The sequence below is a fragment of the Amphiprion ocellaris genome, chromosome 14 (assembly GCF_022539595.1).
Source record: "Amphiprion ocellaris isolate individual 3 ecotype Okinawa chromosome 14, ASM2253959v1, whole genome shotgun sequence".
NCBI classification, from domain to species: domain Eukaryota; kingdom Metazoa; phylum Chordata; class Actinopteri; family Pomacentridae; genus Amphiprion; species Amphiprion ocellaris.
In genome coordinates this window covers 12,449,860-12,458,444 of record NC_072779.1, presented here as the reverse complement: position 1 = coordinate 12,458,444, position 8,585 = coordinate 12,449,860, and the positions used below count along the sequence as shown (strand labels likewise).

The 8,585-nt window shown below is 44.9% G+C and overlaps 1 long non-coding RNA gene across 1 annotated transcript; it reads right to left on the bottom strand.

Moving 5' to 3' along the window:
• Positions 1 to 1,194: 1,194 nt before the first annotated feature.
• Positions 1,195 to 2,790, bottom strand: LOC129350522 (uncharacterized). The gene is made up of 3 exons (XR_008603959.1): positions 2,525 to 2,790; positions 2,111 to 2,381; positions 1,195 to 1,923 (listed from the first exon to the last, which is right to left on the bottom strand). It is a non-coding gene; the product is annotated as an uncharacterized LOC129350522 (long non-coding RNA).
• Between the last annotated feature and the right edge of the window lie 5,795 nt (positions 2,791 to 8,585).

The following is an 8,585-nucleotide window of genomic DNA, read 5'->3' as shown; positions in this document are numbered from 1 at the left end:
CTGTTGTGTGGTTTAAATTGTTTTTATTGAATGCAGGTAATGGTATTTTGATTTAAAGAAGTAGACCTGATCAGTCTTTTTATAGATTTCTTACATTTAGTTTACCATAGAGTTTCTATTGAAGAATTTGTCGGTCTGAGTTGAGTTGAGTTGAGTTGAGTTGAGTTGAGTTGAGTTGAGTTGAGTTGAGTTGAGTTGAGTTGAGTTGAGTTGAGTTGAGTTGAGTTGAGTTGAGTTGAGTTGAGTTGAGTTGAGTTGAGTTGAGTTGAGTTGAGTTGAGTTGAGTTGAGTTGAGTTGAGTTGAGTTGAGTTGAGTTGAGTTGAGTTGAGTTGAGTTGAGTTGAGTTGAGTTGAGTTGAGTTGAGTTGAGTTGAGTTGAGTTGAGTTGAGTTGAGTTGAGTTGAGTTGAGTTGAGTTGAGTTGAGTTGAGTTGAGTTGAGTTGAGTTGAGTTGAGTTGAGTTGAGTTGAGTTGAGTTGAGTTGAGTTGAGTTGAGTTGAGTTGAGTTGAGTTGAGTTGAGTTGAGTTGAGTTGAGTTGAGTTGAGTTGAGTTGAGTTGAGTTGAGTTGAGTTGAGTTGAGTTGAGTTGAGTTGAGTTGAGTTGAGTTGAGTTGAGTTGAGTTGAGTTGAGTTGAGTTGAGTTGAGTTGAGTTGAGTTGAGTTGAGTTGAGTTGAGTTGAGTTGAGTTGAGTTGAGTTGAGTTGAGTTGAGTTGAGTTGAGTTGAGTTGAGTTGAGTTGAGTTGAGTTGAGTTGAGTTGAGTTGAGTTGAGTTGAGTTGAGTTGAGTTGAGTTGAGTTGAGTTGCGCTTCGCAGCGCTTCGCAGCGCTTCGCAGCGCTTCCTGTAACAATAACAGAGAACCAAGTTGCAGCGACCGACCTTCTTCCTGCAACAATAACAGAGAACCAAGTGGCAGCGACCGACGTTCTTCCTGCAACAATAACAGAGAACCAAGTGGCAGCGACCGACGTTCTTCCTGCAACAATAACAGAGAACCAAGTGGCAGCGACCGACGTTCTTCCTGCAACAATAACAGAGAACCAAGTGGCAGCGACCGACGTTCTTCCTGCAACAATAACAGAGAACCAAGTGGCAGCGACCGACGTTCTTCCTGCAACAATAACAGAGAACCAAGTGGCAGCGACCGACGTTCTTCCTGCAACAATAACAGAGAACCAAGTGGCAGCGACCGACGTTCTTCCTGCAACAATAACAGAGAACCAAGTGGCAGCGACCGACGTTCTTCCTGCAACAATAACAGAGAACCAAGTGGCAGCGACCGACGTTCTTCCTGCAACAATAACAGAGCATCAAGTTGCAGTGACTGAGGTTCTTCCTGTGACAATGTTTCACAATCCAAACAATTTTTTCAATAAAGGTTTTCTTTTTTATTGACAACAAACTTGTACAAAACATAAAAAAAAAAAGAATCAATTCTTGCAATTTCTCACAATAATCTATAAATACAAAAGGCAATCAATGCAGTCAAATGGAGTCGAGTGGAATGGAGTCGAGTCGAGTCGACACCAGAATGTGGCAACAATGACAAAACTCCTTGTGCAACATCCTCCAGGAAGGTCCGTGTCGCCTTTGAAACATTCATCAGTAGGTCAGTTCAAAATCCAGCCAGTCACGCTTAAGCAGGTGATGTATTTTACGCAGACTACACTCAGTTTTTTTTTTTTTTTTTTTTTTTCTCTCCCCGTCTTGATAGAATCTAAAAGCACAGATGTCAGCACAAATGATGGTCTAGACTAAACAGTGTGTGCTTTCATTTCTTACCCATTTTCAAATTGTCTTTGAAGGTTGTTAGGTCTTCATGGCAGAATGATTTCCACCTTCGTGGAAGCTGAAGGTTTCTGCTTGAATATTTCTGATCTTCATCAGGTGTATTTGTTACCCGGTAATGCTTTGTAGCAGATGGTCTGGGGGAGGAAAACATCAAAAAAAAAAAAATGTGTTGAAGTATAGAAAGCTGAAAGCCACACACTAGTGCATGTATATGAAGCACTGCATTTTATCCATGAGGAAATTCACCTGTGTGGGTTTTAAACGTTTATGAGGATTTATACATGAATAACTTAAACTAATCCATCAAAACCGGATACTTACCACGGGAAGAAACTCAGCTGAAGGGGTAGGTAGGAAACCCAAACAGGAACCGGCAGGGGTACGAGGGCAGCGTCGTGTCCAGGAAGCTCTGGTGGTCACGAGTCGACGCAGGATGTGCGCGTCCATGGTGGAGCAGGGAGTGAATGACAGAGCTGGCTTATATGCTGGGAGGTGGAATTGCAAACAGGTGACTGGTGTGAGCCAATTACGGCAGCTGATTCTCATTGCTGCAATCAGACTGCAGGCAGGTGGAACAGTCAGGGAGGAAGGGCTGAAAGCGGACAAGCAACATCTGATTAGGAAAACAGACAAGACTACAAAATTCAACAAAGACTCTAAACTAACAACAGAGGGGAAATTTAAGAAAACCATAAATGAATAACCTAAACTAATCCATCAAAACCGGATACTTACCACGGGAAGAAACTCAGCTGAAGGGGTAGGTAGGAAACCCATACAGGAACCGGCAGGGGTACGAGGGCAGAGTCGTGTCCAAGAAGCTCTGGTGGTCACGAGTCGACGCAGGATGTGCGCGTCCATGGTGGAGCAGGGAGTGAATGACAGAGCTGGCTTATATGCTGGGAGGTGGAATTGCAAACAGGTGACTGGTGTGAGCCAATTACGGCAGCTGATTCTCATTGCTGCAATCAGACTGCAGGCAGGTGGAACAGTCAGGGAGGAAGGGCTGAAAGCGAACAAGCAAAATCTGATTAGGAAAACAGACAAGACTACAAAATTCAACAAAGACTCTAAACTAACAACAGAGGGGAAATTTAAGAAAACCATAAATGAATAACCTAAACTAATCCATCAAAACCGGATACTTACAACGGGAAGAAACTCAGCTGAAGGGGTAGGTAGGAAACCCATACAGGAACCGGCAGGGGTACGAGGGCAGAGTCGTGTCCAAGAAGCTCTGGTGGTCACGAGTCGACGCAGGATATGCGACTCCGTGGTGGAGCAGGGAGGGACTGACAGAGCTGGCTTATATGCTGGGAGGTGGAATTGCAAACAGGTGACTGGTGTGAGCCAATTACGGCAGCTGATTCTCATTGCTGCAATCAGACTGCAGGCAGGTGGAACAGTCAGGGAGGAAGGGCTGAAAGCAGACAAGCAACATCTGATTAGGAAAACAGACAAGACTACAAAATTCAACAAAGACTCTAAAGTAACAACAGAGGGGAAATTTAAGAAAACCATAAATGAATAACCTAAACTAATCCATCAAAACCGGATACTTACAACGGGAAGAAACTCAGCTGAAGGGGTAGGTAGGAAACCCATACAGGAACCGGCAGGGGTACGAGGGCAGAGTCGTGTCCAAGAAGCTCCGGTGGTCACGAGTCGACGCAGGATGTGCGCGTCCGCGGTGGAGCAGGGAGTGAATGACAGAGCTGGCTTATATGCTGGGAGGTGGAATTGCAAACAGGTGACTGGTGTGAGCCAATTACGGCAGCTGATTCTCATTGCTGCAATCAGACTGCAGGCAGGTGGAACAGTCAGGGAGGAAGGGCTGAAAGCGGACAAGCAACATCTGATTAGGAAAACAGACAAGACTACAAAATTCAACAAAGACTCTAAACTAACAACAGAGGGGAAATTTAAGAAAACCATAAATGAATAACCTAAACTAATCCATCAAAACCGGATACTTACCACGGGAAGAAACTCAGCTGAAGGGGTAGGTAGGAAACCCATACAGGAACCGGCAGGGGTACGAGGGCAGAGTCGTGTCCAAGAAGCTCCGGTGGTCACGAGTCGACGCAGGATGTGCGCGTCCGCGGTGGAGCAGGGAGTGAATGACAGAGCTGGCTTATATGCTGGGAGGTGGAATTGCAAACAGGTGACTGGTGTGAGCCAATTACGGCAGCTGATTCTCATTGCTGCAATCAGACTGCAGGCAGGTGGAACAGTCAGGGAGGAAGGGCTGAAAGCAGACAAGCAACATCTGATTAGGAAAACAGACAAGACTACAAAATTCAACAAAGACTCTAAAGTAACAACAGAGGGGAAATTTAAGAAAACCATAAATGAATAACCTAAACTAATCCATCAAAACCGGATACTTACAACGGGAAGAAACTCAGCTGAAGGGGTAGGTAGGAAACCCATACAGGAACCGGCAGGGGTACGAGGGCAGAGTCGTGTCCAAGAAGCTCCTGGTGGTCACGAGTCGACGCAGGATGTGCGCGTCCGCTGGTGGAGCAGGGAGTGACTGACAGAGCTGGCTTATATGCTGGGAGGTGGAATTGCAAACAGGTGACTGGTGTGAGCCAATTACGGCAGCTGATTCTCATTGCTGCAATCAGACTGCAGGCAGGTGGAACAGTCAGGGAGGAAGGGCTGAAAGCAGACAAGCAACATCTGATTAGGAAAACAGACAAGACTACAAAATTCAACAAAGACTCTAAAGTAACAACAGAGGGGAAATTTAAGAAAACCATAAATGAATAACCTAAACTAATCCATCAAAACCGGATACTTACAACGGGAAGAAACTCAGCTGAAGGGGTAGGTAGGAAACCCATACAGGAACCGGCAGGGGTACGAGGGCAGAGTCCGTGTCCAAGAAGCTCCGGTGGTCACGAGTCGACGCAGGATGTGCGCGTCCGCGGTGGAGCAGGGAGTGAATGACAGAGCTGGCTTATATGCTGGGAGGTGGAATTGCAAACAGGTGACTGGTGTGAGCCAATTACGGCAGCTGATTCTCATTGCTGCAATCAGACTGCAGGCAGGTGGAACAGTCAGGGAGGAAGGGCTGAAAGCGGACAAGCAAAATCTGATTAGGAAAACAGACAAGACTACAAAATTCAACAAAGACTCTAAACTAACAACAGAGGGGAAATTTAAGAAAACCATAAATGAATAACCTAAACTAATCCATCAAAACCGGATACTTACAACGGGAAGAAACTCAGCTGAAGGGGTAGGTAGGAAACCCATACAGGAACCGGCAGGGGTACGAGGGCAGAGTCGTGTCCAAGAAGCTCTGGTGGTCACGAGTCGACGCAGGATGTGCGCCGTCCATGGTGGAGCAGGGAGTGAATGACAGAGCTGGCTTATATGCTGGGAGGTGGAATTGCAAACAGGCGACCGGTGTGAGCCAATTACGGCAGCTGATTCTCATTGCTGCAATCAGACTGCAGGCAGGTGGAACAGTCAGGGAGGAAGGGCTGAAAGCGGACAAGCAAAATCTGATTAGGAAAACAGACAAGACTACAAAATTCAACAAAGACTCTAAACTAACAACAGAGGGGAAATTTAAGAAAACCATAAATGAATAACCTAAACTAATCCATCAAAACCGGATACTTACAACGGGAAGAAACTCAGCTGAAGGGGTAGGTAGGAAACCCATACAGGAACCGGCAGGGGTACGAGGGCAGAGTCGTGTCCAAGAAGCTCTGGTGGTCACGAGTCGACGCAGGATGTGCGACTCCGTGGTGGAGCAGGGAGGGACTGACAGAGCTGGCTTATATGCTGGGAGGTGGAATTGCAAACAGGTGACTGGTGTGAGCCAATTACGGCAGCTGATTCTCATTGCTGCAATCAGACTGCAGGCAGGTGGAACAGTCAGGGAGGAAGGGCTGAAAGCAGACAAGCAACATCTGATTAGGAAAACAGACAAGACTACAAAATTCAACAAAGACTCTAAACTAACAACAGAGGGGAAATTTAAGAAAACCATAAATGAATAACCTAAACTAATCCATCAAATCCGGATACTTACAACGGGAAGAAACTCAGCTGAAGGGGTAGGTAGGAAACCCATACAGGAACCGGCAGGGGTACGAGGGCAGAGTCGTGTCCAAGAAGCTCCGGTGGTCACGAGTCGACGCAGGATGTGCGCGTCCGCGGTGGAGCAGGGAGTGAATGACAGAGCTGGCTTATATGCTGGGAGGTGGAATTGCAAACAGGTGACTGGTGTGAGCCAATTACGGCAGCTGATTCTCATTGCTGCAATCAGACTGCAGGCAGGTGGAACAGTCAGGGAGGAAGGGCTGCCCCTCTGGCGGACACAGGCGGTAACGACACTAATTATTATTTGAGGCAAAGCTGGCGACAGTACAGATGAGCAGCACTTCCTGTTTCAACATAAAACTATCGTAATGCTCTTAGGCTAAAACGTGGTTTTGTGAGACTCAGAAGAATCTGCAGTATGAACCAAAATGTATTTAAGGACCACTAGCTTGTCGACTCCCTCAAATTGTGTTTGTTGTCACTATACGTTCAAAAATGAACACGTTATAGGTAATGTACAAATGCATTCGTGACCGGAAGTGTTTGACGAGCTAGCGAAAGTGCTAACGAGGGTTTGTTATGACACGGACTAATACCGTAACACACGTAGTTCTAAAATCATACATATTATGTATCTATTATTTTATTTATTTATGTATTTATTTATTTATTTACGCATTTATTTGCATTTATTTACAATCCAAACAGAAGTGGTTCCACAATGGGAACCAACCGACCCTAAATAGAACGTTAAAATTAATAGACATTAGAACAGAAGGGAAGAGAAGACAACGTTATTCGTCTGCCGCCGCTCATGTCAAGCTGTTGTGTTTACACGTATGCATGGAGACGACGCACAGCGGCGCAACGGTCACGTCAGAACGCACTTCTGCGTCACCGCTGACGTCGGAACGTCACACAGGCTGCAGCAGCCACAGACGGATGACAGAGATGGAGGAGGAGAAGGAGAAGAAGAAGGAGGAGGAGAAGGAGGAGGAGATGGAGGAGGAGGAGAAGGAGGAGGAGAAGGAGGAGGAGATGGAGGAGGAGATGGAGGAGGAGGAGAAGGAGAAGAAGGAGAAGGAGAAGAAGGAGGAGGAGGAGGAGGAGAAGGAGGAGGAGGAGAAGGAGAAGGTGAAGAAGGACAAGGAGAAGAAGGAGGAGGAGAAGGAGAAGAAGGAGGAGAAGGAGGAGGAGATGGAGGAGGAGGAGAAGGAGAAGAAGGAGAAGGAGAAGAAGGAGGAGGAGGAGGAGGAGAAGGAGGAGGAGGAGAAGGAGAAGGTGAAGAAGGACAAGGAGAAGAAGGAGGAGGAGAAGGAGAAGAAGGAGGAGAAGGAGGAGGAGATGGAGGAGGAGGAGAAGGAAGAGGAGGAGGAGGAGAAGGAGGAGAAGGAGGAGGAGATGGAGGAGGAGGAGGAGAAGGAGAAGGAGATGGAGGAGGAGAAGAAGGAGGAGGAGGAGGAGAAGGAGGAGGAGAAGAAGGAGGAGGAGGAGGAGAAGAAGGAGGAGGAGGAGGAGAAGGAGGAGCAGAAGAAGGAGGAGGAGGAGGAGAAGGAGGAGGAGAAGCAGGAGGAGGAGAAGGAGAAGAAGAAGGAGGAGGAGAAGGAGGAGAAGGAGGAGAAGAAATAGAAGGAGGTGTTATTTATGTTTTATTCTATCTAATTCTAGAATCTATGTATCTATTTACGTATTTATTTATTTATTTATTTATTTATTTAGAGCTGTCGATGTTCATGGAATATCCGAAACCCAGGACAGTGGAGGCGAACTGTAATTAATCAGATTCTATTTAGTCCAACTAGTCTAATTCTAGAATCTATCTATCTATCTATCTATCTATTTATTTATTTATTTACGTATTAGTACCGGAACCTCTGGGTTCTAGAACCCGAAGCAGAGGCAGCACGGGAACCAGAACGGAAGGATAGATAGAACCCGAACACCGAACCTTAAAACACACGACCGACCGACCGACCGACCGACCGACCGACCGACCGACCGACCGACCGACCGACTCACCTGTTTTGAGAAAATCTCCACAACTCCTTGCACCGCTGGCTGGCATTTTCTGCACTTTTTACAATTACATGTATTCACATGTATTCACATGTATTCCACAAGCCACTTTATGCTGATGTCATTTATTATTTGTTATTATTATTGAATTTTATGACTAATCAAACATACTAAAATAATAATAATTAAAAAAAACTCCTTAAAAGTCACATTTATTTTTATTTATTGTCAAACCAAGAGTTGTAGTATGACCAGCAGGAGACAATTGAAGGATCCAGTGATTTTGGTGACACTACAATGTATAAGAGTGAAGTTATTGAATTTTATGACTAATAAAATAATAATAAAATGATTAAAAAAAAAAAAAAAAAACTCCTTAAAAGTCACATTTTTTTTGTATGTAATATCAAACCAAGGTTGTACTATGACAGTCAGGAGACAATTGGTGGCTCCAATGATATTTGTGACACTACAGTAAACAAGAGTAAAGTTATTGAATTTCATGACTAATAAAACATACTAAAATAATGCAAAAAAAAAAAACTCCTCAAAATTCAGATTTTTTTTAAATTTATTGTCAAACCAAGGGTTGTACTATGACAGTCAGGAGACAATTGGTGGCTCCAATGATATTTGTGACACTACAGTAAACAAGAGTAAAGTTATTGAATTTTATTACCAATAACAATTCCTTAAAAGTCACATTTTTTTTTGGTAT